The sequence below is a fragment of the Microtus oregoni genome, unplaced genomic scaffold, assembly GCF_018167655.1.
Source record: "Microtus oregoni isolate MIOR12 unplaced genomic scaffold, Mior012 000062F_ref0000492, whole genome shotgun sequence".
Classification (NCBI taxonomy): Eukaryota; Metazoa; Chordata; class Mammalia; order Rodentia; family Cricetidae; genus Microtus; species Microtus oregoni.
The window spans coordinates 6,415,074-6,440,263 of record NW_024543872.1 but is presented as its reverse complement, the minus strand read 5'-3'; the positions used below and the strand labels follow the sequence as shown (position 1 = coordinate 6,440,263).

Genomic DNA, 25,190 nt, shown 5'->3' with positions numbered 1-25,190 from the left:
CCGAGAAAAGGTACCAGGCCATGTGGCAAAGCATAGATATGAAATATGGGTTAACTTAAATGTAAAGAGTTAGCTAGTAATAAGCTTAAGATATTGGTTGAATATTTATGATTAATATAAGCCTCAGTGTGTTTATTTGGGAGCTGTTAGCAGAACAGAAACTTCTGTCAATAACACATTCCTCCTGGCTTAGAGATTCCAAGTGTTTTAGAAAGTGTATGTCAATGAAAGAAAAGGCCAAGTATATATTTTGTAACCTCACGAACACTGATGAACTGTATCATGAAGGCTGTGCTTTTAGAAAGGGCACCCAAACCAATAAGCTTCTATTTACTTTAGATTACACCCTTAACATTCACATCAGTTCACTCTGACATGAAGTTGTTGCATTTCTTTAAAATATTTTTGCCAAGTTTTATCCTTCAATTTTGTATTTGGATATTTTAATTTTGAAGATGATCTTATTTTCTTTTCTGTTTTTAAAAAAATCTGTGTGTAGTGATGCATTCCTTTAATCCCAGCACTCAGGAGGCAGAGAGGCAGGTGGATCTCGGTGAGTTCAAGGCCAGCCTGGTCTACAGAGTGAGTTTCAGGGCAGCTAGAACTGTTACATAGAGAAACCATGTCTCAATAAACCCAACATACACACACACACACACACACACACACACACACGCACGCGCACACGCACGCACACACAGAGTTCAAACCCAGCCTTTACCAGTGGCCTACATGGTGCTGTGTCTCAGAAAAAGTCAAACATCTTCTATTCTCACAGGACATCTTATTTTATACACACACACAGAACACTATTTAGACAAGTGAAGCAATCTTTAAAAATTAGAAAGAGGCATTTCAACTCTGGGTGGGTAAATGATTAAATCTATGGCAAAGGTGAAGATGTTAGGAATGTCACACAAGACCTCTTGCAGTTCCTACTTGGTGACCATCATACTTGGGCAAACGTTCATGCTCAAGTTCAAAGCTGAGCCTCAGCCTGCAAGGCAGGAGACACTGTGTACAGCTTTCTCTCTGTCTCTCTGGAGGTGGGCACAGAATGCCTGGGTTGTTTCTTCTGTTGCTACCTTTTCTAATCAAAGTGTTCCTGCTTGGAGCCAAAGTGCACACACTTCCCTCAACACTTGAAGTTCTGAAGATGATGGTACAGAATATCCAAGAGGCAAACTAAAGATGTTCCTGTGGCAGCCTTCAGTGCAAGTGTGCACACATGCCTGCACATCCATGTATGCACACACAGTTATTGGAAGTCATTCAACATCTGAGCACGAGAAACTGCTGTTGAAGTAGTCATAAGGAAAATTATGAAACAAATTATAGAACTTACTAGATTTACTGATATTCATTTTAAGATCTAATGTATTATGAGATTTTGCTTTTTAAGACTATAAACATGGATGCTTTAAGTATTCAGAGACCCTAAACCCTTAATCTGACTTTTGTGGAGTTAATTCTAAAATCTCTACTGCTATTCCATTAACACCACTGAGTTCACGTTCATCAGGTAATTCCATTTACGTATTATATATTTCCATATGTCTTAAGCACAGGATAGATTTCTGACTCCTTCTATGAAGCCGTAAAGAATTCACATCTCACTTTCAACGGATACCAAAATAGCTCTTAAAGTTAATTATACTTAGAGTCAGGGTTTTGTGCCAAACACCCAATGCCTAACCATTAATTATTATTTTCCAAGAATTGAAAGTACAGTAGAAGCTGTTAAGTACATGTTCAAACCTGGTCTCTGCCCCAAGGCTTACTCTATAAAACCCAATCAATTTAGATTACACAGTACATCAAATTAAAGCAAGGCTAGACTTGAAAGGCACAAAGTTCATGAACCTTTCTGCAAATCTCTAAGGAGTTACAGAAAGTCTCACCAAAGCTTGTTGGTATGAAAGTAGAATTTTCTGTCTCTGTTTAAATCTGCTAACAATCCCAGTGCTTCTCTTCTGGGACAGAACACCAAAGTCAAGAGAATGCCACCGTAGACAGCTATCCCACTCCGGGTACAGGCACAAAGGAAATGAAGTCGGTGTACACAACCTGTACCCATGCTTATTGAGTCCTGTTCTATTCACAACACCGAAGATGCAGACTCGACCTCCATGCACACTAGCAGACGAGGAGACCAATACGATGGGCTGTGTATGTACACAATGGAGTGGTATTTGTCCATAAAGAAGGGAAGTTTGTCATTTGCAGCAACATGGATGGGTAGATCTGGAGGACATAGCATTAAGCAAAGCAAACTAGTCACAGAGCAACAAGTATCACACATTCTCTATCATATGTGGAAACTTTAAAAAAGTAAAAGTCAGGACTGAAAGATGGCTCAGTGGGTAAAAGCGCTTGCTCTCAAGCCTAACCACATGAGTTTGATCCCCAGCATCCAAAATGGAAAAGAGAACCAACTCCCAAAACTTGTTCCCAACACACACACACAACAACAACAACAAGTACTACTACTATTAACAATAATACTTAAAAATATTTAAGGTGGCCGGGCGGTGGTGGCGCATGCCTTTAATCCCAGCACTCGGGAGGCAGAGGCAGGCGGATCTCTGTGAGTTCGAGACCAGCCTGGTCTACAAGAGCTAGTTCCAGGACAGGCTCCAAAGCTACAGAGAAACCCTGTCTCGAAAAAAAACCAAAAAAAAAAAAAAAAAACAAAAAACAAAAAAAAAAAACAAAAATATTTAAGGTGACCTGAAAGTATAAATTTCTAGAGGCTAGAAAAGGAGGTAGAGAGAGAAGGGTGGGGTAGAAAGGTGTTGGATATGATCAATGGCTCTATACCGAGTGGCTGTTGTGTGTCAACTTGACACAAGCTAAAGTCATCAGAGGGAGGATCCTCAGCTGAGAAAATGCCTTCTTGAGATTCAGCTGTAAGGCATTTTCTCATTTAGGGATCAATGGGGAGAGCCCTGCCCATGGTGGGTGGTGCTGTCCCTGGGCTTCTGGTCCTGGGTTCTTTAAGGTGGGGTTGAACAAGCCGTGGGAAGCTAGCCAGTAAGCAGTACCCACCCCCATGATATTTGCATCAGCTCCTGCCTCTGGGTACCTGCCCTGTTTGAGTTCCTGTCCTGCCGAAGACCTGCTCTGGCTGGGGGTTCAGGTCCCAAAGAGGATGCATGGAGTCAGTAGGTGTGTGGGTGAAGGAGGAGATGGACATGATCTGAGGGTGAATTAGGATGGCTGTCAGTAGCCTTTAGTTGAAAAAAAAAAAGACTTCACCTTTTCTACTTCACGCTTGCACGGAGGATTAAGAGGGAGACAAGGGGCGTTTGAGCTGGGACGTGACTTGAGGTCAAGGGTTGAGGAATCTAGCACTGAACTTGACTACTGGCACACGTCTTATGTTAATGGAAGGGCCACAAGTTCCTCTTGCTAGAGACAAGAATGTCTCCCTTTTTAGCAAGCAAGAACTTTCCCCAAGCCCCTTGAGGAAATGGAGACCCTTATCCAAGTGGGAAAAGGACTTCTGGGGAACAGACACTATCTATACTATACGGTCCTGTTTCTCTCATAACACTCCCAAAAGGGAAGGTACTGATGTCTTAATCTTTTCCCATTGTGTTGTATTTATTAAATGAACTCTTGCCTTGAATGGCCTCTGCATCTGAACTGCAGGCATTTCATCCTTGGGATCAGGTGTATCTAGTGAATCTCTAACGTTCCTGTTCTTGGCATAATTAGGGGGGCACAATGGAATTTCTGGTTCTATGTTGGCAGAGACTTTTTTCCAAAGAATTATTTTGTTTAGAGAAGCTACTATACACAATTTCATCCTTTACCGAAGCCCATATAAAATTTCCCAAGAGGAAAAGAATTAACATTGAGAATAATTAAAAATCACTAAAAATGAAAGTAAAAAGGTGCTGGAGAAGTATGGTCTGCAGTGTTGAAATGCTGGAACTTTGTCAAACAGCAATGGTCACCATGTGGTCCATGCCACCATCTTTACTTCCTTCAGTGATGAACAGCAATTCCGAAGTGTAAGTCAAATAAACTCTTTCCTCCCCAACTTGCCTTTTGGTTGTGGTGTTTTGTTGCAGCAATAGAAACCCTAACTAAGGCATACTTAGAAAAATCATAGTTTATCCCATTAAAATTTACAATTAATGTTTTAATAATGACAGAGCTGAGTATGGGTGGTGCACACTTATAATCCTAGCCTCAGAATATAGTGGTATATTATTTGAGTTTGAATAAATAAGGCTTGCCTGAAGATTGGAGGGCAAAGTAGCCATACTAGTCAGGCATACAGGCCAGGGAGTGTTGGCACACATCTTTAATCCCAGGACTCGGGAGACAGAAGCAGTCTGATCTCCGTTAGTTCAAAACCACCCTGAGCTATACAAGATTGAATCTGTCTGGAAGAGAAATAGAGGTCACACAAAGGTGATCCCAGCACTAGGAAGATGGAGACAGGAGCAATATGGTTGGATGGAGAGAGGAATATAAAGGGGAAGAGACAGGATGTCGTCCCCTTTGTCTGAAGATTTGGTAGAGGTAAAAGGTCTTCCTAGTGGCCAGCTGCTTTGCTTTTCTGACCTTTAGCTTGAACCCCAATACCTGTCTCTGGGTTTTTATTATTCCTACTACATCATAGTAATGTTATTAGTGTTTATAGAAAACAAAGAAATAGAACTTGTTAAAAAAAAAACTTAACAGCAACAAAATAACCCAACTACTATTTGGATTGGGTAAGAGACTCTTAGGAACTTACTTAGAGCCTCCAATCAATTACTAACCTTGTTGAAATAGATAAAATTATCTTCTGTCACAATGCTCATTTTTGTCAGTGTTTAGTGACATTTACTAAACACCTAATGGAGTCAGGATCCATATTATGATTATTGACATAGCCTTTTCATTGAACATTTTATTGAACATAAAAGACTATTACCAATTAAATTATATAGATGAGGAAATGGATTTCAAAAGAAAATAAATCCATTTCTTGTAAGCAGATAATAAAATAATCTGTAAATTGAAAGACAATAGACAAGCAAGACATGGTGATTTTTTAAAGATTTATTTATTATGTACACAGTGTTACTATGTATACCGTGTATAAAGTCTGCATGTATACCTGCAGGCCAGCAGAGGGCATCAGATCTTATTTACAGATGGTTGTGAGCCACATAGTGGTTGCTGGGAATTGAACTCAGGACCTCTGGAAGAGCATCCAGTGCTCTTAATCTCTTAGCCATCTCTCCGATGATCTTTAAAACTCCTTCAGGAGGCTGAGGAGCTGGTTCAGTGTATACGAGCCTAATCTGCTCCCAGCACTCATGTCAGGTGGTTTACAACTTCATGGTAACACCAGCTAGAGCTAAATGCTCTAGAGGGTATCTAAATGCCCTCTGTGACTCCACTCCCCATACATACACAAGTAATTAAAATTAATTAATTTAAAAATAAAATAAAACAATCCTTCCTTGAGTATATTATATAAAGCATTTGTATGAATTGGTTAAATAGGAATAGGGAATAGAGAGATGGCTTAGTGGTCAAGAGCACATGCTATCTTCCAGCACACCTGAGTTTGATTCCCAGCACCCACATTAAGCTGTTACAACTGCCTATAATGCGAGCCCCAGGGGCATCTAATAACTCTGATTTCTGTGGGTACCTCATATGAATGTAGGTATACATATATGCATTATAGTAATAATTATTAATATTTAAAAAATAAATACGAGACTATATATGTATACAGTGTCTTAGGTTGCCAAATTGAAATACCACAAACTAGCTAGTGTAAAAAGCACAGGAATTTCTCAGTTCTGTGTTGGGAAGTCCAAGATCAAGGCATTTGCACATTTAGTACATCCTGATTTTGTCTAACAGTTTCTTCTGAAACATTCCATCGTGCAGGGAAGCTCCTAAGCAAGAAGGTAAACAATTCAAAAGAGCTTCAGTCCTCTAAAACCAACCAACAATAAGCCTTGAGAATCCCTCTCAGACTGGGCCGAGCTAAGCAGCAAAGAAGACTCTGATACTATACCAGCTGCCTAGAAGAGGTTTAGACCAATTCAGACAAGTGGGAAGGACACTCTCCAATCTGTTGGGCTATCTACAGTGTGCTTCAGGTTCCCAACTTTGTGAGCTGTCCCTGTGGTGATGTGTGCCTTGATGGTGTGGCTGTTTTTTGAGTAAATTACTCAAATTACTTACTCCTGTAAGGAACTGCTCAGCTATAGTCCTGTAAATACCCCCAGTAAAACTTCATGGTTCAATGAATTGGACTTTGGTGGTATCTTTACTCTGGTTTGCTGTGTGTTTCCTATCTGGGGTTAATAGACATGTATGTTGCTTCTCCCCAGAAAATCATTTTGTCACACAGCAGTGAGGATTTACTTCTGGTACACGGGTACCATGGTCTAGCTGAGACATCACAAGGTCTTTCCCTGAGGCCTCTTTATATGAACTAATCTCATTTGTACTTAGATTATTTTAATCATCTCAAAAACCTCACCTTCTAAGATTATCATCTAGGGGTTTAGGATTTCAGCACACAAATTTTGAAGGAATATAACAGAGATTTATTATCTGATATATATATGTATATATATATACATATATATATCAACCAGAGATAGTATATGAATAGTTCATTGAACAAAGTTATTACTAAAATGTAATTTTGTTATTTAGCAAAAGTAATAAAAATGCTGATCATCAGTGGATATAAGAAAAACAAGTAAAATTTTAAAATAATTTTTAATTAGAAAAAAGTTTAAATGCAAATAAAATATAATTGAGGAGAACACAGTGGAAGTGGAATCTTCTAATATTGCTATGGTAGATTAATACATTTTTATAGAAACAATTATTTTCATTCAGTGGTTAAGATTTTTAAAATAAATTCTAAAAATGGGCACCAGAAAATGGTAATTAGCTTTCCATCTCTTTGGTGGCAGAAATAATCAGTTTCAAAAGAGGCAGGTTTTATTTATTTATTAAAACTTTTAAAAAAAGATTTATTTATTTATTACATACACAGTGTTCTGTTTGAACACCAGAAGAAGGCACCAGATCTCATTACAGATGGTTGTGAGCCACCATGTGGTTGCTGGGAATTGAACTCACAACCTCTGGAAGAGCAGCCAGTGCTCTTAACCTCTGAGCCATCTCTCCAGCCCTATTTATTAACTTTTAAGGTAATATAAAAAGTAATGGATTTTATTAGGGCAGCTTCACACATATAGAAAGGTTTCTTTTGGCTCATAGTTGTGTAGGTTTCAACTTATGACCACAGGGCCTAGTGGCAACATCAGAATACTATGTGACAAGGGAGAGATGCTCACCTTGTGGTGACTGGGTACCAAAGGAAGACATGGATAAGGTTGGGACCCAGAATTCTCTCTGAGGTCATGCCCCCATGACCTAACTTCCTTTCAATTCATTTTAAGTTGTTTTTATTTATTTTTGTTTATTCATTTGAGAGAGGATCTCATATAGCTCTGACTAGCCTCAAACTTACTATGTTGTCATGAAAATCCTTGAACCCTTGATTCTCCTGCCTCCATAGTAATTCCATCCCATAGTACGAGGATTATATGAGTGAACCACTATGACCAGGTTCCACTTCTTATAGGCTCCTCTACCTTGCAGTAGCCCCAGAACTAGAGCTCAAGCCTTTAAAACAACTGCCTTTATGGAACATTTTATAGTGAAAGTCTAGTAAAAGAGAAATATGAAAATACTGAGAAAGCCGGATAATGGTGGCGCACACCTTTAATCCAGCACTCAGGAGGCAGAGACAGGTGGATCTCTGTGAGTTTGAGGCCAGCCTGGTCTACATTCAGGCTCTAAAGCTACAGAGAAACCTTGTCTTGAAAAAAGAAAATACTGCGAAATGTTTATAGTCTATATGTGCATATTTAGAAAGGAGATGCTTATTATTTATAATAAGTTAGAATCAGCTACTAACAAGAGATTCATTAAGTGAATTATGGTCTTCCATTCAAAGATAGTAAGATAGTATACAATTTTATAAGAATATAGAAAATACACTATGTCTAAAAACAATTCAGTAATGTGTTTTAAGGAAAAAAACAGAAAAGCAGGAGAAAGTATCTTTACTGAAAATAAGTATAAAACATAAATAAATGCTCTCCTAAAACTAAATGTATATATATATATATATATACATATATATGTGTATACACACACACACACACACACACACACACACACATACTTCAGCCCTAGTTCATGGGGCTACTGCAAGGTAGAGGAGCCTATAAGAAGTGGAACCTTATACATACATACATACATATATATATATATATATATATCCAGAAAAAAACTAAAAACAAAATTGTATCAGACTATGATTATAGCCAATATTGTCCATATTGGGGCTGGAGAGATGGCTCAGTGGTTAAGAGCACTGCCTGTTCTTCCAAAGGCCCTGAGTTCAATTCCCAGCACCCACATGGTGGCTCACAACCGTCTGTAATGTGATCTGGTGCCCTCTTGAGGAAGAGACCTGGTCAGTCATCCTCAACAACTTAGACCATGAAATCCAATATGGACAAGTTCAACAGAACCACTATGTACGGCTGCCCATGCATGCTTCAGCATTGGCAGGACATAAATTTCATTCCATTAATGATTACAGTACTTATAGATGAATGAATTGTTCAAATGATGGAGTTTCTCTGACATTCAAGTTTTCATTTATGAGAATAACAAAAGTTCACCCACTGAGGAATGGTTTCTGAGGCGAATTGTTTTGCCAGTAGCCCATTTCTGCTCTTTCTTTTTTTCCTTTGTGGGTATACTGAATTAGGCAGTTCTAAATTGCTTTTTGTTTTTTTGTTTTGTTTTGTTTTTCGAGACAGGGTTTCGCTGTAGTTTTAGAGCCTGTCCTGGAACTAGCTCTTGTAGACCAAGCTGGCCTCAAACTCACAGAGATTTGCCTGCCTCTGCCTCCCAAGTGCTGGGATTAAAGGTATGTGCCACCACTGCCTGGCTATGGCAGTTCTAAATTGTGAAGACTAGAAAAGACCTATCAATTGGATGCATTAAACACAAAAGGAAGAAATCACAATGACAAAGAGCACCCAACACCCACATCATCATCACCACCAGAGTCCTGTTGGGGAAAGCTGCTCATTTGTTCCTAGCTGCCCAGACCTAAAATAATCACTCAGAAACCATATTATTTACAATACTGTTTGACCAATAGCTTGAGCGTAATGCTAGCTAGCTCTTGTATCTTTGGTTAACCCATTTCTATTAATCTGTATATCGCCACATGGTTGAGTCTTACCAGCAAGGTTCTGGTGTGTCTGTCTCTGGAGGTGGCTACATGGCTTCTTCTCACTGACTCTGCCTTCTTTCTCCCAGCATTCAGTTTAGTTTTCCCATCTAGCTCTATTCTGCTAAGCCACTGGCCTAAACAGATTTATTCATTAACCAATAAAAGCAACACGAAGAAGGACTTCTCACACCAGAGTCCCCAGCAGAAAACTCGTGAGCTAGTTGCTCTTCCCCGGTGGGGTGAGGATGTTGACGAGCTTCATGTTGCTGATTCTACTTTGGGCTATAATTTCATAGCCTGGACTTTGTTTTCATAAGTGAAGACAAGACAGGGCAAGTCTAAAGGCTTATCATTTTTTAGAATATCAAAACGCACCTCCCATTTACCTGTGGCTTCTCTTGGCATGATGTGAGTGTTATGGCTACTCTGTACCTGCCCATTACCACTCCTGGTTTGGATTTATTCCCTCACTTCCTCTCCTTCCTTCCTGATAGTGTCTTGCTCTGTAGCCAAGGCTGGCCTCAAACTTGTGACCTTCTTGCCTCAATCTTCAAAGAGCCAGTAATAACATTTGTCACCCTTCTTCCCTTTCCTGCCCTTACCTCTTTTCTCCCCCCCCCCCACGTCACTCCCTCCCCCTTCTTTGTCTTCCCCCTCTCTTTTTTTTCTTCTCCCCACAATTCCTTCTGAGACACAATCTTGTTACATTACTCAGGCTGGCCCTAAATCCACTGTGTAGCCCAAACAAGCCTTAAATCTGTGAAGCTTTGGCTTCAGCTTCCCAAGTAGTTGGGATTACAGGCATGTTGTAGTAATTATTTTTTTTAAGATTCTTCTCAAGGCATTGTCTTATTTTGAAAAAAGAAATGCTAACACCAGAAACAAAAGTTTAGCCATTCTGGGTCAAGCAGTACCAAAGGATCTGATATAGTGCCTGCTTTAAAGGAAACTTGTTACTCTTCTGCGATAGCAAGGCTTGCTTACGATTATTTTAGGTAAAGGGGCAAATGAAAATCAAAACTATGCATGAGAAAAATCTCCAAACATAAGGTGAAGTCTGATTTTTACCTCCTTTTCTCATGCCAATCAAAGTTAGCTGATCACAAACAGATATTTGATTTTCAAATTTGTTGCAAGAAAAGAAAAATTTTTTAAAATTAGGGGCTAAGAGTACAGCTCCATGATACAACACATGTTTAATATGCCTAAGACCCTGGGTTCCATTTGCAGCACTACAAAAATTAAAAAATAGAAAGGTAAAAATTAAAAGCCCTCTGTCCAGTGTAAAAGACAATATTATTAGTTAGATTATTACAAGTGGTGAACTAGTATCTGGTTTGTCTGCACACAGTAACAATGACATAAGCAGACAGCTGGGGATACATGCCAGACAGGAAGCATGTCTGACTCCTGAATGCAGACTGGATTCCCATTTGCTGAGCTACACCTGCCAGACTGGAAGCCCCTGGTGCTTCAGTCATGAATGAGCACATCCTGTTCAGGGCTTTCAGTCCTTAGGAAGCAGGCCTTTGACTCCACCCTGCAGTGCTGGCAGAGAACCAAGTCTGGGCTGACTTCCCTCCCCAGTTTGCCTGGCACTGCCTTTCCAGTACCATCCGGCTTCAAGCCACAGTCTTAGTTATACACGACACCAGTGACCTGGAAGTAGAAATATTCCTCCCATGCTAGAGTGGGAGGTTTCCCTTCCTGCCTCTTTCCCCGAGTTATTCCTATTTCCACCTCTCTATTCCCCCTCTGCACCATACTCTAGAAAAGGATTTGTGAGGTTGAAGAGCAGAGAAGAAAACCTAAGGACCGGTTTGACCCATTGATGATGATTCTGAACTAAGAACCTGTGAGGGTCTTAATAATTTTAACTTTGTGAAAGAAAACGATTCAATTAATGGCTTGACAAAGACATGGCATTGGAAGGCCTAGACCTCTCCTTGGGCCTGGAACACCTATGCTGGCCTACTTTTCATCAGTATACGATCCTGATGATAAAATACCAGGGCAGTCTCAAACTGTTTCCCAGATGGACTTCACTTTAGATATCCAGGCATTAACCACTATTGTTAGTAGTTTGTTCTAAGTTTTGAAAGGAAAAAGAAACCCAGAAAGGGAAAGCTTTAATTTTCACCCATTTCTTAGAAGAGAGAGAGAGAGAATGTGAACAAAGGAGTGAGAAACTATGATGTTCCTTTTCTTTTCTTATAAGACACTAGAATAGATGCCCTGGCTAACAGTGGACACAAACAGGCTCTTACCAAAGAAGGTCAAAGAAACACAACTTTCAAAAGAGCATTTCCCAGTACCCATAGCTCCAGACGTCCTGTGTGCAGGGGAGGGTAGAGCCAGTGTTTTTGGTGTTCCATAGTGGAACATTGCTACACTGTTGGGGTATACCTAACAAGAACTCCAGAGGACAACGAACAGTTAAAAATATATGTCAGAAGGAGGAGAGTGGAGCAGAAAAAGGTATCTGAAGAAATGATGACTGATATTTAAAATATTTCAACAAAAGACAGATATCTGCAGTCTTGAGATTCATAAAGCTGGAAAGCAGAAAGTCCATGTTGGTGTATGTCATAGTCAAATTGCTGAAAGCAAAGATACAGTGCATGTCTTTAAGCAGTGAAGAAAATGATGTATGACAATAATAGACATAATTGATCAACAGCTCACTTCTCAAGAGACACTGTGAGACTAGACGAGAATTGAAAAATATCAATAAAATAGCGAAAGAAAACAAGTAAAACATAAAACCCAGAATTTTTATATTGTATTTTGACTGTGCTTATTATACACGAGCATGTACCTGCCATGGAGCATGTGTAGAAGTTAGAGGACAGCTTGTGGGAGGTGATTTTCTCCTTCTACCTGCTGGACCCAGAGAGCACACTCAACTCATCTGGCATGGCAGCGGTGCCTTCACCCCTGAGCCATCTCACCGGTTGTAACTCAGTATCTGACATCCAGTGGATGTAAATTTACATTCAAATATGAAAGCAAATAACATCTAAATTTTATATAAAATATAAAAACTTGTGGCCAACATATCTGCACTGTAGCTTGGAATACTACAGGAAGCTATCTAAGGGGAATCATAAATGGAAACTGTCTTCAGGAGAGAAGAACCCCAGAAGTAGCAAACGCCGGGTAAGGCAGGGTGATTTCTGTTGGCCATAGCCTCTTAATCTCTTCATAAATTATTGGTTTAAGTCTGTTTATAGTATTGCCATAGGCAGTCTATTAGTGGTACAGGTCTTATGTTAAAAGACAAGTTTCTTAAGGCTTCCTAAAAGATAACATGTTTATCCTATGGGATGGTTGAAATCGGGACAGTTTACTTCTGTCTGTTCCAGCCGGTTGTCACCACAATAGACTTGTTTTGAGGATAGATTGAGTGGTAGGTTTTTGGATGAAGAATGGGACCTTTGAAAATTACAAATGGGAAAATTGAGAGGATCTATATGACTGGGACGAGCATAGATACATGGAAGGGAAAAGTCCATGATTAGATGTCCCCATGGTAAAACTTCAGTTTATAGTCACAGGCCTAAGAATCCACCCGAGATTTTGGCAGGCGGGGAGAGACAGATGTGACATACATAGTCTACCTCCTGACTCCTTAGTTTTCCACTCTTCACTAATTGTTACTCTTTTATAGAATCGACAAGAATATCTCTGACTTAGGCAGGACTTGCTATTTCATCTCCAGTCCAGGCCGGAGGTGAACCAAAAATAGATTTGGGAGCTTCTGAGGGAATTTAGTTTCAAGATCTGCCCTTGAGTGGAGGAAGTTAATGAACTGGGAGGATGGATGCATCACCTACCTGAATCATGAATACCTAAGGACGAAGGATGCTGAGAATTCTGGGTGGACCTGGAGGACTGACTTCTTCAGGCGTTGGCATTCTTGGTAAACATTGAGTGTCCTGGAATTTGGCAAAAGAAGACATAAGGAAAGAAGAGAGGTGTTGCAAACCTCAAAACAAAACAAAAAAGGACTTTTTTTTCCCATATGAGTGGGGAAAGAAAGATCTAGAAGCAGCAAGAACACTTCTTGGGTGGCTTTCCATTCTTTAGCTTCTTTTTTTTTGCCTGGGGGCTGAGGATCCCTCACTGCTTCATAGCTTCTGTCTAACCACTAAATGCTTCACGGCACTGGTTCACCTCAGAGCCACACATGTATGGATGGGAGAAGCTAGGCTACCGGAAGTCTTTGTACTCTGTTGTGACATTTTGAACAGAAACCTGGGGTGTTGATTTAGTGCTTGGGATACTGCAGGCAGGCTGACAGAACCCCAATTTGCATCAGAGATAGTTAGCTTTGTAGTTTGTTTTAGGGAGACTTTCAAATGCTCCCTCCTTCCCTATCCTTCTCCTCCCTAGGATCTGGCAGCTTCTTCAACAGAAAGAAGACAAGGTCAACGCTACCATGCCCAGAACATCAAAACACAGTGACACTAGTCAGTGATGGGAGGGAAGTGGAGATTAACTATCTGCCCATTAGGAATAATAATAATAAAAAAATCAGTTTTACCTTGTAGGCCATCTCTGCAGCACTGTGGTTCTGAGGCTTACACACTTGGATGTGGGCATGGGAAGGGAGCACTGGCATGGGAATGGTAATGGGTGCTTAGGAGTGCTTTTCTTAATCCCAGTGGCTTGTTTATAGAGGAAGAAGCCTTATTAACTGGTCCCCAGGAAGTGAGGGACCTCCTGGACTGATACCAGGGAGTCAGGTGTCTCTGTGTCATGGAAGCTCAGGACCTGTCTGTCAGGTCTTGGTGAAGACCTAATCGAAGAGTTAAATAAAACACTGTGAGAGCAAGAAAAGCCTGTTTATCCCCATCAATGTTTGCTAAATTCCTCTGAGGAGTTGGCTGTCCAGTTCAGTCAGGCCTGAGCATTGCAGCAGCGTCTCTTGCAGGGCACACCTGATTCCTTCATCTGCCGCAACAGGTAAAAAAATGAAGCTCCAGGGCATCTGATCTACACAGATCTCTCACATCTCAGCAGAAATCATAGGGATATGGATATTTTAAAAACATTCATTTATTTATGGGATTTCTGAAACAGTTTCTATATAGCCTAGACTGACCTCAAACCATGGTCCTTCCGACTCAGCCTCTTGAGTGCGGGGATTCCAGACACGCCAGTTCTGGTTAAGCGTTTTGCCTCTCAGCACAGTCCCCTCAACCTAAACCTTGAGTCTTAGGGTCCCCCTCCACTACCCCATTTTGCTCATTAGGAACCATCACATCTTCACACCAATCTAAATCTAAAGAAAGCCTTTCTGCCCAGGGAGTGTTGACTTTGTCGACCGGCTAGCCCTAGATATAGATATTTGAGGAGTCCGCATAATAGAAAGGGGTGATAGGAATTCTGAATTTGACTTTCTCCTATCAGACAGGTAAGAATGTTAGCTTCTGCAGGCAGAAGAAATTGGAGCAGTCTTCCTGTGAGGAGCATGCTCTTGCATGTGAACAGGTTTAGGGATGCTCCTTGTTGGACTTTCTCTGTGTCTCTGTCTCTGTCTCTCTGTCTGTCTCTGTCTGTCTGTCTCTCTGTCTGTCTCTGTCTGTCTGTCTCTGTCTCTGTCTCTCTCTCTCTCTCTCTCTGTGTGTGTGTGTGTGTGTGTGTGTGTGTGTGTGTGTGTGTGTGTGATGGTGAATGGATGGCCGACTCTTGGGTGCGGTTAACTCCTTTAGGGGAGTTCCTGAGAAGGGTCTGTTTCAAAGGTGGAGGCAACTCCTTTGCACCTCTAACTTCCCCATTCTCAGGAAATTCTAGCTCCCTCATTAACGAAGAGACCTTCAGTGAATAAGAAGGTTCCAGAGCGAGAGAGAAAGCAAGCTCCATGTGTGGTCCAACAGGGATGTCCTGAACATCTCTTGGCCCTTTCCAAAAACTTGGGGTCCAGTGTGGCAGGAAAAGTCCCACCCAGCCTCCTCAAGTCACCTCGTAGAGGAGGAGCCAGGTGGGTCGTGGCAGCTCCTGGAAGGGCTGTCAGCTCGGAGGCTTCGGGACGTCGCGGGAAGCGAAGCGCTTCGGCCCACGCCCTCGTGATCCAGGGCTCCACGGTTCCCGGGGTGAGCAGGCACGTCACGCAGTGTCGCGCTCCCCCGCGGTGGGGAGTCGGTGCCCCGCGGCCGGCCGGGCAAGCAAGCGGGCGGACCGTCACTGCCCGCCCGTCGCTCGCCTCCCCGCCCCCCGGCTTCCTGCGGAGGCCGCGGCCGCCATGTTGTTGTGGGGCTGAGGCGGCGCCGCCGGAGCCCAGCGGCCGTGACAGGCTGCGCAACAGGTTCGCTGCGGCCGACCTGACGACTGACCCGGCGGCGGCGGCGGCGGTGGCGGCGGCGGCCGCACGGCAGGGTCTTCCCCGGCGCGGGTGCCGAGGAGCGCGCAGGGGGTCGGTGGCGCGGTGACGCGCGCGAGGCGCCAGGTGGGTGAAGCCGCCCGGCAGCGCTGCTGCTGCAGGGCGCGGGGCAGGTGCGGGCGCCGCCGGCCCCGGGGCTGCACGGGCCGCGCCGAGGGGGCCGCGCGCCGCAGACCGCCGGGGCCCGTTCTCGACAGCGCGTGCGGCCCCCGCCCTAGGCCCGGGCCGGGCTCGGCCGAGCCGGGCGGAAACCTGGGCTGCGGGTTCCTGTCCCGGCCGCGGGGTCGGCGGGCCGCTCCTCTCTGAGGCCGGGACCCTGGGGCCCCTCGGCACGGCCTCGCTTGGCAGGTGACGGCCGCCGCCTCTTACTGAGGGGCGACGCGGTCCTCGGCTTTCCTTAGGGGCACCGGGCTGCGCGTTGCCTTGGAGACCCATTTTATTTTGGTTTAGTTTATTTATTTATTGTTTTTCTTCTCTCCCCCCCTCCTTGGTCAGCGTTGGTGCAGAGTGTCAGGTGAGCCGCATCCCGGTGCGTCAAAGTAGCCCGAGTCAGGAGAGGACTGTGGGCGGATGCTTGGCGTCCACAGCTCGCGTTTTTAACAGCTAAAGTTGGGAAATGTTAAGCGTTGACTTCTGTTCTGCGTTATGCACTTCCAGGGTGTATAGGAAGCACGGCGACAGGGAACCTCGGTCACCAGAGTAAAGTTGATTGCCTATTTAAGGAAGGGAGAAAAGACGCCTGCAAGTGCATTGTGGCTGGGGAAACTAAGGCTGCCAGTGCAGGTGGCTTTCATTCTGCAGATAGGATGCTGTTTGCGAGTATTGGTCACGGGCTGTGTTGTTCAGGGATTGCCCGTGGCCAATAGGTTCGTTTGAAACTTGAACTCATAATGAATAGGAGCATTTTGGATAGAGCCAGCTACTTCATAATAGAAATTGAAGTTAGCACAGAAACTACTGTTTTGTTACACGCTTTTTGGTCCGTTTCACGAGTGTTGTACTCAGGGGAGGCAAGTTGTCACTTGGAATTTTGTGCTGTTAGCTTAATTTCGGTTGCACAGACCGGAGGCCAAACTACATAAGCCTCTGAGAAATTGCTTACTTCTCTCTGAAGGCTTGCTATATTGTCACTGATAAAACCTGAAAGCGATCCAGAAACCTTTCCCACAGCCTTTATACGGATTGATAGGAGGCCTGCAAAATTCAGTTACCTATAGGTTAGGGATTATTCCTATGATTGCCTCATAAGCAAGCAAAGTGAAAATCTTTCTTTCTTTCTTCCTTCCTTCCTTCCTTCCTTCCTTTTTCTTAAGGATGCAGAAAAAAGCGTGTTGCTGCTGTTTGGTGTAATACTGATATGCAGCTGAAAAAAAATCTGCATGCTTATAAACATTTAATGCATTTAAGTATTCTCGTTGTTCACCTTTATAATGAAAGGTAGAATAGTTAGTGAAAACTTTACTGAGTAGAATTATACCGTTGTTCAGTAGATCTTAAGACTCAAATTCTGATTTCTCCTGAATATGAAGAAATACGTACACTCAGGGGATTCAATTTGTACTTTAAAAATAAATATGTTTTTACAAAAATATTTAAAATAGCATGCACCCATTACCCAGACATAGGAACTCTCAAGATTTTCATCATCTTTGACATTGGATAATTTCATATATAATCTTAGAACTTTCAGGGATGTGTGTGTTTGTGTGTGTATTAGGGAGTGAACCAACCATTTCACACATTCTGAGCATGCTCTCTGCCATCTGGGTACAGGGTACATGCAGACTTTTTTTTTTTTAGTTCTAATTCATCTTTAATGTAGAGTTTCACAGAGTTCCATCATTTTAATAAAAGAAAATGCATTGTTCATCATCAACTAAACTTCCTTTAGTATGACAGTTTATCTCCCGTGTGGTCATTTATAGCACACTTTCTAGTATTAGAGCCTATGTTCAGTGTTTATATAATTGTTTAAAGCATATGAAGGCCTCGTAGGTAATTAATGTCCTCCCATCAGATAAGTGAAATGTTAAATTAGCATTTAGCTGCTCTAGGTCTCAGAGTTAGTAAGTGTGAGCATCCCATTTCAGGTTAGGATTCTTTTAACTTCAGCACTGATGTTCTCGTACATAACATCTTGGTTCAGGTAAAACAAAGTTATATGGGCATTCTATATATGTATACATGCATATATAGAACATATACATATATATGTCCAATATATAGAGAGAGCAAACGAATTGCCGTGAGTACTCACGTTAGGGGAGGGTGAGCTAGGTTTGTCAGCTCTAGCAGGGACTGCCAGGACTAGGGTTTGCAGGCTTCTCTGGGAGGACAGAAGAGTGCTTCACCATGGAGCTGCATCTGGAGCCCTCGGTTTACACTGCCAGAGTCTCATTATTCAGCACACACAGGCCTCGAACTTATCCCACCTCATTCTGCCCACTGCTGATACCACGTGTGCACCTTCACACCCATCTCAGAAGTTTCACTGTTTGTTTGTAGAACGTTTACGCTGGGCACTGTACATTATTCAGGATATGATAATTATGTTACTAAAATATGATACATTTGTTGTCTAACAACCAGTTTGGGGGTTGATTGCTTTTGTATTTTCAGACTTAGGGAAAATTTTTGGAAAAAATATTTTGCAAAAAAAGGCCAAACAAGGGAAGACTTTTGGGGTATGCCAATTGTTAAAAGCAGATTCCAAGTGTGAAATAGAAAAACAAGAATTGCAAGAATTGCCATCCCCCCCCCCCCCCCCCCCCCCCCCCCCCCCCCCGTCTGCATTCTATGCGCTAGAACCCAGTTCGCGAGCTTCGGGCAAGGGGCTGGAGGTTGAGGAAACACACGCAGAGACAGACCGACACACGGACCTTCCAACACTGGTACCAAAGCCCATCTTTAATAGCACCGTGGAGGCTTAAATACTCTGTGGTCAATGGCCAACAGGTGAAAAATCCCATCCTCTGATCCTCTAGACTAGGCACAGCTTCTAGTAACTTCAATTAGAAGGCTCTAGCAGGGAAGAGCAGCTGAAGGCCAGGACTTAACTGGTCCCAACAAGAATATTTCAAATTATTTCTGCAGTTGCATAGGTCTAAAACTGAACATCCATTAGAATGTACTTCCACTCTTGGCTCTTGTTGTTTGTAAGTTTGTACCATCTACAGCTGTTGCACACAGACAGGGGTTAGCACTCCCCTGGGTGAGATGTGCATGTAGGTGTTCTTGAGAAAGAGGAACTGAACCAGCTTTAAAGGATGTGAGGCAGAGAGGAAATGGGGGAGGGAGGGAGGAAACTGAGCAGAAATAGGACAGTGAATAGCCTGAGAAATAATGTATTTTCATAACTCTAAGAGTGCAACATATTTCATTTGCAGTGTTTTGAGAGCTTCAATTAAAACATAACTTCACAGCCAGACCAAGACACTGAGTAACTTTGTTATTTGCAGTACAGCTATTCAGCCGTGTTTATGGCAGACATGTAGGGGTCTACAACCAGATGGTAGAGATTTAACCTGTGGTATTTAACCACTTGTTTTATGTTTTCTGGATCCTTCTCATTGTGAATACATATTCATTTGAGAAAAAGTCTGGTTTAATAAGAATTGCATGTGTAACCATGTTGGATAAAAGTATGGGCTCTTCAGTTAGACCTCCTACCCCAGCTCCAGCTCCGAATAGTTGTATGACTTTAAGCAAGTTTTAAAAATTCTCTTAATTTCTGTTTTCTTCTTTATCTATAAAAGAGGGATAATAATAGAACCTATTTCATAATGTTGTATGTACTACAAAGTGCTTAGTGATTGTGCTTAGGAGAAGTATGTAATAAATGTTACCTGCTATCATCCCAGCTTGCTTCAGTGAGAAATTTCAAGCTATTTTCTCCCTCACTCTGTGGCTCTGTCTCTTTCTCTCTGGTTTGTGATTTATCCTAATGACTCCATAAGAAATTAGCTTCTTCTTTTGGTACTCATTTTCTAATCAGCATCCAAATGAACTCTATGAGAAGACTGAAAATAGATTAGACAATCTGACCTTCAGTTTAGTCTAAGACTCTGCCCCTTAGTTCCCTTAGCTTCTACTGCTTTGGATAATCACTTCAGAGCCTTGGCAGGGGTTCAGTTCTTCCTTGACTAGGAAGAAGCTGGTGTTGAGAGAGGGTAGTGACAAGGGAGACCAGCTGAGGTGCCTGCAGGGTTCACACTGGTCTTTAGGACAGGAGCAACCTTTGCTTTGCCATTTTTTTGCTGCTGCTTGGAATCTTTGACCCCGTTTCCATCTTCCATCTAATAGGCTTTTGTGGCACTTCTCAAATGACTGCTTTAATAAAAATACCAGGTAGGTCAAGTTAATAAATCTTATAATTTTAATAACATTTGGTGGCATTGATTTAGAAATTATTCTTAGGGATTATAACTAATCATGTCAAAGATTAGTGACATTTTCTGTTAGTTACTTTCTTGTTGCTGCGACATAGTACTTGACAAGAAGTGACTTGAGGAAGGAAAAGTTTACTGACGCATGGTTTGAGGGTCTAGTCCATCGCAGCAGGAGAATGAGACAGGTAGTTGGTAGGTAACCACGTCTGCACTCAGGAAGCAGGGAGATGAATGCAGACACTCTGTTGGCTTTCTCCTTTGTACATAGTGCAGAATCCCAGCCCAGGGAATAGCAGTCTGCATTCAGGGTGGAGTTTCCCACTTCTTTGACCTAATCTAGATAATCCTTCACAGGCCTGGCCAGAGGCTTATCTCCTAGGTAGTTGTAGATCCTGTCAAGTTGTCCCTCAGTATTCACCATCATATTTGCCAAGAGTGGTGTGGGTCAAATAGGAGTGCAAAGTAGTATTGCTTCTCTAACCCATTTTTATTAAGATCTGAAAACCGAAGAGATAGAAGAGAAGCCTTCTCACTAGAGCATTTCAGGTTTTCCACTGCTAAATTTTTAGTGAAATGCTTATAAAATGATCTTTTGTCTTGCTGCAGAGACAGCCTGTACTGGGGTTTCCTTGCCCTCCCCTCATTCATTCCAGTAACTGTGACTTGGAGTTACTACTTCCTTCTTCCAACATCTTGGTTCCTACTGGTTCACACTGGGTTCCGAGAACTGAGTAATTTGGATGAATGAAATGTAAAGGACCATTGGATTGGGTTTGGGTAACTGCAAGCCTTTTCTATAGTACTCTCTAGGACCTGGGCTTTCTAGTTTTTGTAGCATGATGGCAACCCCCTCTTAAGAGTAGAGTTTCACAGCTTGGGCTTCTCTCCACAGTGTATCTTCCCTCATCTTTGCCTTTCTCCGTATCATGTAACAACGTCTTTCCTTTATTCCAGCTACTGCTCTCTCTTTGAAAGTTAAAGACAACAGAAGTCACTCATAATTCATAGCATGGAATTTGTTCTTTCACTCCATCGTTCCATAAATATTACATGATTTCTTGTAAGACATGCCCAGTGTAATGATTATATAACCAGTGGACAAAATATACAACCTTGTCCTGCCGTAGTGGCTTTAAATTCAGGAAAAGAGAAGAAAGAATAAAATTTCTTGAATTTAGAATAAATGGTAGCCTTCATATAAATAAGTTATTTGTATTTCAGAATAACATATTTAAGATAGTTTATTTTTGTTATTTATTTTGTTAATACCTTGCAGGTCTTGGTATTTCTTCTAGTTACTGAAACCAGAAAAAACCTTCCCCCACATAGTGTGCACTTAAAGCAGAGTTTTGCCAAATAGTTTGGGATGGACACTAAATTTGATTTTTCCTGAAAGCACTGTATTGTTTGGTTTTCAATTTTATTGACTTTGTGTACTATTTTTATTACGATAAATAATAAACGTTCTGTGTAGAAAATGGGGACGCTATAGGGAAACACAAGGACTATGAAACTTTCCAGACATAGCCATCGCTCATGTTTTAGTAGCTCTCCTAGAACTTAGTCTCTGCTGACTATGGACCTGTGTTATGTTGTCATGTGTTTTGTTATAATTTAATATATTTTCCTGCTGTGCCAGGGATTGACGTGTAGTGCACTAGGCAAGTGGTTTTCCGCTGGACTACATGCTTGGTTTCTGTTCTGTGACTTTTCTTTGTAGCTTACAAATAATATTTATCAAAGCGTGGCTCTGTTTTCACTATGCACTTATCCACTATATACTTTTATTGGTGAATACTTTGTCCTCACTACCGAAGAGTATTAATAGTGTCTAACATTTATAGAGCAGTAGCTATATGTTAGTTATTTGGGGGACACTTTGCATAAATTGATTGTCATTTTTTTTTTTTTTGAGACAGGGTTTCTCTGTGTAACAGCTTTTACTGTTGTGGAACTTGCTCTATAGACCAGGCTGGCCTTGAACTCACAGTGATCCACCTGCCTCTGCCTCCTGAATGCTGGGATTAAAGGTATGCACCTCTACTGCCCAGCTTCATTTAGTCTTTAGACTCTCTATAAGAACTTCGTAGTTGAGTTTGAGGGAGTATAGTAATTTCCCCAGAGTCCACAACTGGTAGACGACAGACCTAGGATCTATTTCTGACCTTGCTCTTCTGCTTATGGCTGCTATCTATGCTTCTGTACTGCTAAGGTCATTTGTAATCTCTATCTTGCCGCAGTTCACATCCTTAAAGCTGTAATTGTTTTCATGATTATGAGTATTTCCCCAGAATACATTTCAAGTAGTAGAGAGACATTGGCTGAAAAGGTATGGACACTTCTTAATGTCCGTGTAAACATATTACCAGACTATTTTACAGGAGAATGAATTAGTATGAATGTGTAAACAACACCATCTTATTTCCCCACTTTCTTGAAAGCTTTGCCTTTAAAAAATACACTAACTTATTCAGAGTACTTTAGGTTTTCTTCCTCTAAGTATTAGCTTCACATTGTCTTTTTTCCATTTATACTGGAAAACTTTCCTTTCTGATTTCTCATTTCATGCTTACTTTGTTCATTTGTTCCTTCCTTTCCTCTCTTCTCTCCCCTCCCCTTCCTTTTTTTTCCCTAATCTCTTTTGACAGTCTCTTGTAGCCCAGACTGGCCTCAAATTTACTGTGTAGCCTAGGATAATGTTGAACTTCTGATCCACCCACCTCCATGTCCTTCATGCTGGGATTGCAGGCATGTGCCTCTCCTCTGGTTTGTGTAGTGTAAGGGTCAAACCTGAAACTTGGTGCATGGTAGAAGATTATTCTATTAGCTTAACCAAATCACCAACGCTCTTGTTTATTCTAAGAATTCTTTGTTTGGCAAGAAGTATGTCTTCCATATAGTTATACAGATTTTCCCATGTTTTTTAGCTTTGTTTATAGATTTAAGAAAAATGATAATGGTGGTAGCACTTTTTGAGTAAGTATATGCTGTATACCTAAGTGTTTTATATTTTATAACTCATGTACTTTTTACAGCATCCCCTAGGAGGATTAGGTCCTTTGACATTGTCTTTGTTTTTTTTTTAAATTAAAAAATTTTTATTTTGATACTAGGTTTTACTATGTAGACCTGGCTATCCTGGAACTCTCTATTTGTAGACCATGTTAGCCTTGAACTCACAGAGATCCACCTGCCTCCCAAGTGCTGGAATGAAAGGCGTGTGACTTTACGTCGTCTTTTAAAGTCTTAAATTTTTTTCCTCTGTGCCTTTGTCTATTTCTGTTCTTGGTTCCTAAAAATCACAGTAACCTGCTGTCTGAAACCTATTGTTTAGTACCCATTACTCAATGTAGGAGTCATTTCCTCTGAGATTACTCATCTAATAACGTTCTGGTTTCTCAAGGCAAAGTGAGGCACTCATCCTCTGCCCTTTTCATTCCCATAGCACTTACATGGAATTCTAACTTTTGGTGCATTCTTCTTTGGTGACTGGGCAGATGCACTGACTTGAACTCAAGGTGTTCTGGTGGTGCTGCTGGTGTCAAGGATTGAAGGCTGGGAAATGGCCCACCTGACAAAGGGCTTGCTCCACAAGCATGAGGACCGAGTCCAACTCCCTAGCACCCACATAAAAAGCCAAGTCCTGTGCACACCTGTACACACACTTATATACCTCCCCCACAAGCACAAAGCAGTGAGTCCCCTCCCAGAGCATATGAAGTAGAAACCTGGACTGAGGAAGTAACGTGAAAGCTGGTCTGAAAGCAGGCAGGGAAAGAGTAGAAGCCCAGAGACTGAAACTGAGTGAAAACACAGCTGGCGATTTCCCATTATGTGTGCAGTGAGTTTTGAGTGTCACAGCCTTGCTTCTGGGAGAGCCAAGCAATAAAGCCCTGCTTGCTCCCAGTATGTGCTTGTGGGTATGGATGTAGGTTTTTTTCTCTTGGTTTTATGGGGAGGTTTGATGTTTGTTTTGTTCTGTTTTCTTTTAGAAACGGTCTTATTGTGCTGCTCAGGTTGTTTTCAAACTCCTGGCTAGAGCTGAGTCCTCCCCACCCCACAACTTCACACCTTCCCAGTAGCTGGGATTACAAGCATACACTGTTCCAGCTGACCCAGTATACTTTCTTTCTTTCTTTTTTTTTTTTTTTTTTTTTTTTTTTTTTTTTTTTTTTTTTGGTTTTTCGAGACAGGGTTTCTCTGTAGCTTTGGTGCCTGTCCCGGAACTAGCTCTTGTAGACCAGGCTGGCCTCAAACTCACAGCAATCCGCCTGCCTCTGCCTCCTGAGTGCTAGGATTAAAGGCGTGCACCACCACTGCCCAGGTATACATTACATTTTAAAATAAGCTGTACAAACAAAATACCTTAATCAAGAGCAGAAATATATATACACACATAGTATAACAAAATTGACCTTAAATTTGTATCAATAAACCAAAATCCATACCAATACAAATCTCTATAGCATATCACCCTTTAAATGTAAACAAACATTTATAAACAATATTTGGGAATATGGACATAGTTCTCTCCAAATTACTTCCTGCTTTTTGTTGAGTAAAATAATTTTTGGGGGGTGTTCACAGTGACCTTTCGGGGGGGGGTGTCTTTGGTCCATCAAACTACATTAGTCTAGAAGAATCTCACAGGTTCTCATCCTCTGTGGAAACAAATGCAGAACCTCTTTTCCAAAATAACAAATCCTTAGACCCAAATTCTGAAATCATGATACCTCTAAAACATTTATGTTGGTTTAGTTTATCAGTCTGTATAATGAAATGTCTCTCTGTACTTAGCTCCTTCGCAGTTAAACAATTAAAAGAAAATACAATAATATGCATAATTCAGACCCTCTGTGTATTTTCCATCTTTACATGGCTTATTTTTTTACTCTATTACCTTTTAAATATTTATTTTATTATCTTTACTCCTTTAATCTATGACTGTCAGTACTCTGTCTCTTTAAAGACTTTGTTTTATTTTTATTTTCTGAATCATTTAGTTCCTTTTATGACTCTCTATACTCTTTTTCTTCTCTCTCCCAAGCCTACATACATTTATCCAACACTGTGACCCATTTAGAGGTCTTTTCCTTCTGAATTTGTCTTTACT

At 41.5% G+C, this 25,190-nt stretch overlaps 1 protein-coding gene and 1 long non-coding RNA gene across 5 annotated transcripts in view; one reads left to right on the top strand and one right to left on the bottom strand.

Annotated features, from left to right (window-relative positions):
* Positions 1–15,557, bottom strand: part of LOC121439549 — a 66,096-nt gene extending 50,539 nt beyond the window's left edge. Inside the window, exons 1-2 of the long non-coding RNA XR_005973263.1 lie at positions 15,272–15,557; positions 13,141–13,242 (exon numbers count right to left, since the gene is read on the bottom strand). This is a non-coding gene — a long non-coding RNA (uncharacterized LOC121439549). The remainder of the gene's footprint in view (positions 1–13,140; positions 13,243–15,271) is intronic.
* LOC121439548 (intersectin-2) overlaps positions 15,300–25,190 on the top strand; it is a 111,309-nt gene continuing 101,418 nt past the window's right edge. For 3 of the 4 annotated variants that reach the window (XM_041640054.1, XM_041640052.1, XM_041640055.1), the window contains exon 1: positions 15,557–15,755. The gene's annotated coding sequence lies outside the window, so the exon portion shown is untranslated. Of the gene's footprint in view, positions 15,403–15,556; positions 15,756–25,190 lie in introns of those variants that run through there. The other variant, XM_041640053.1, reaches the window with a different exon arrangement.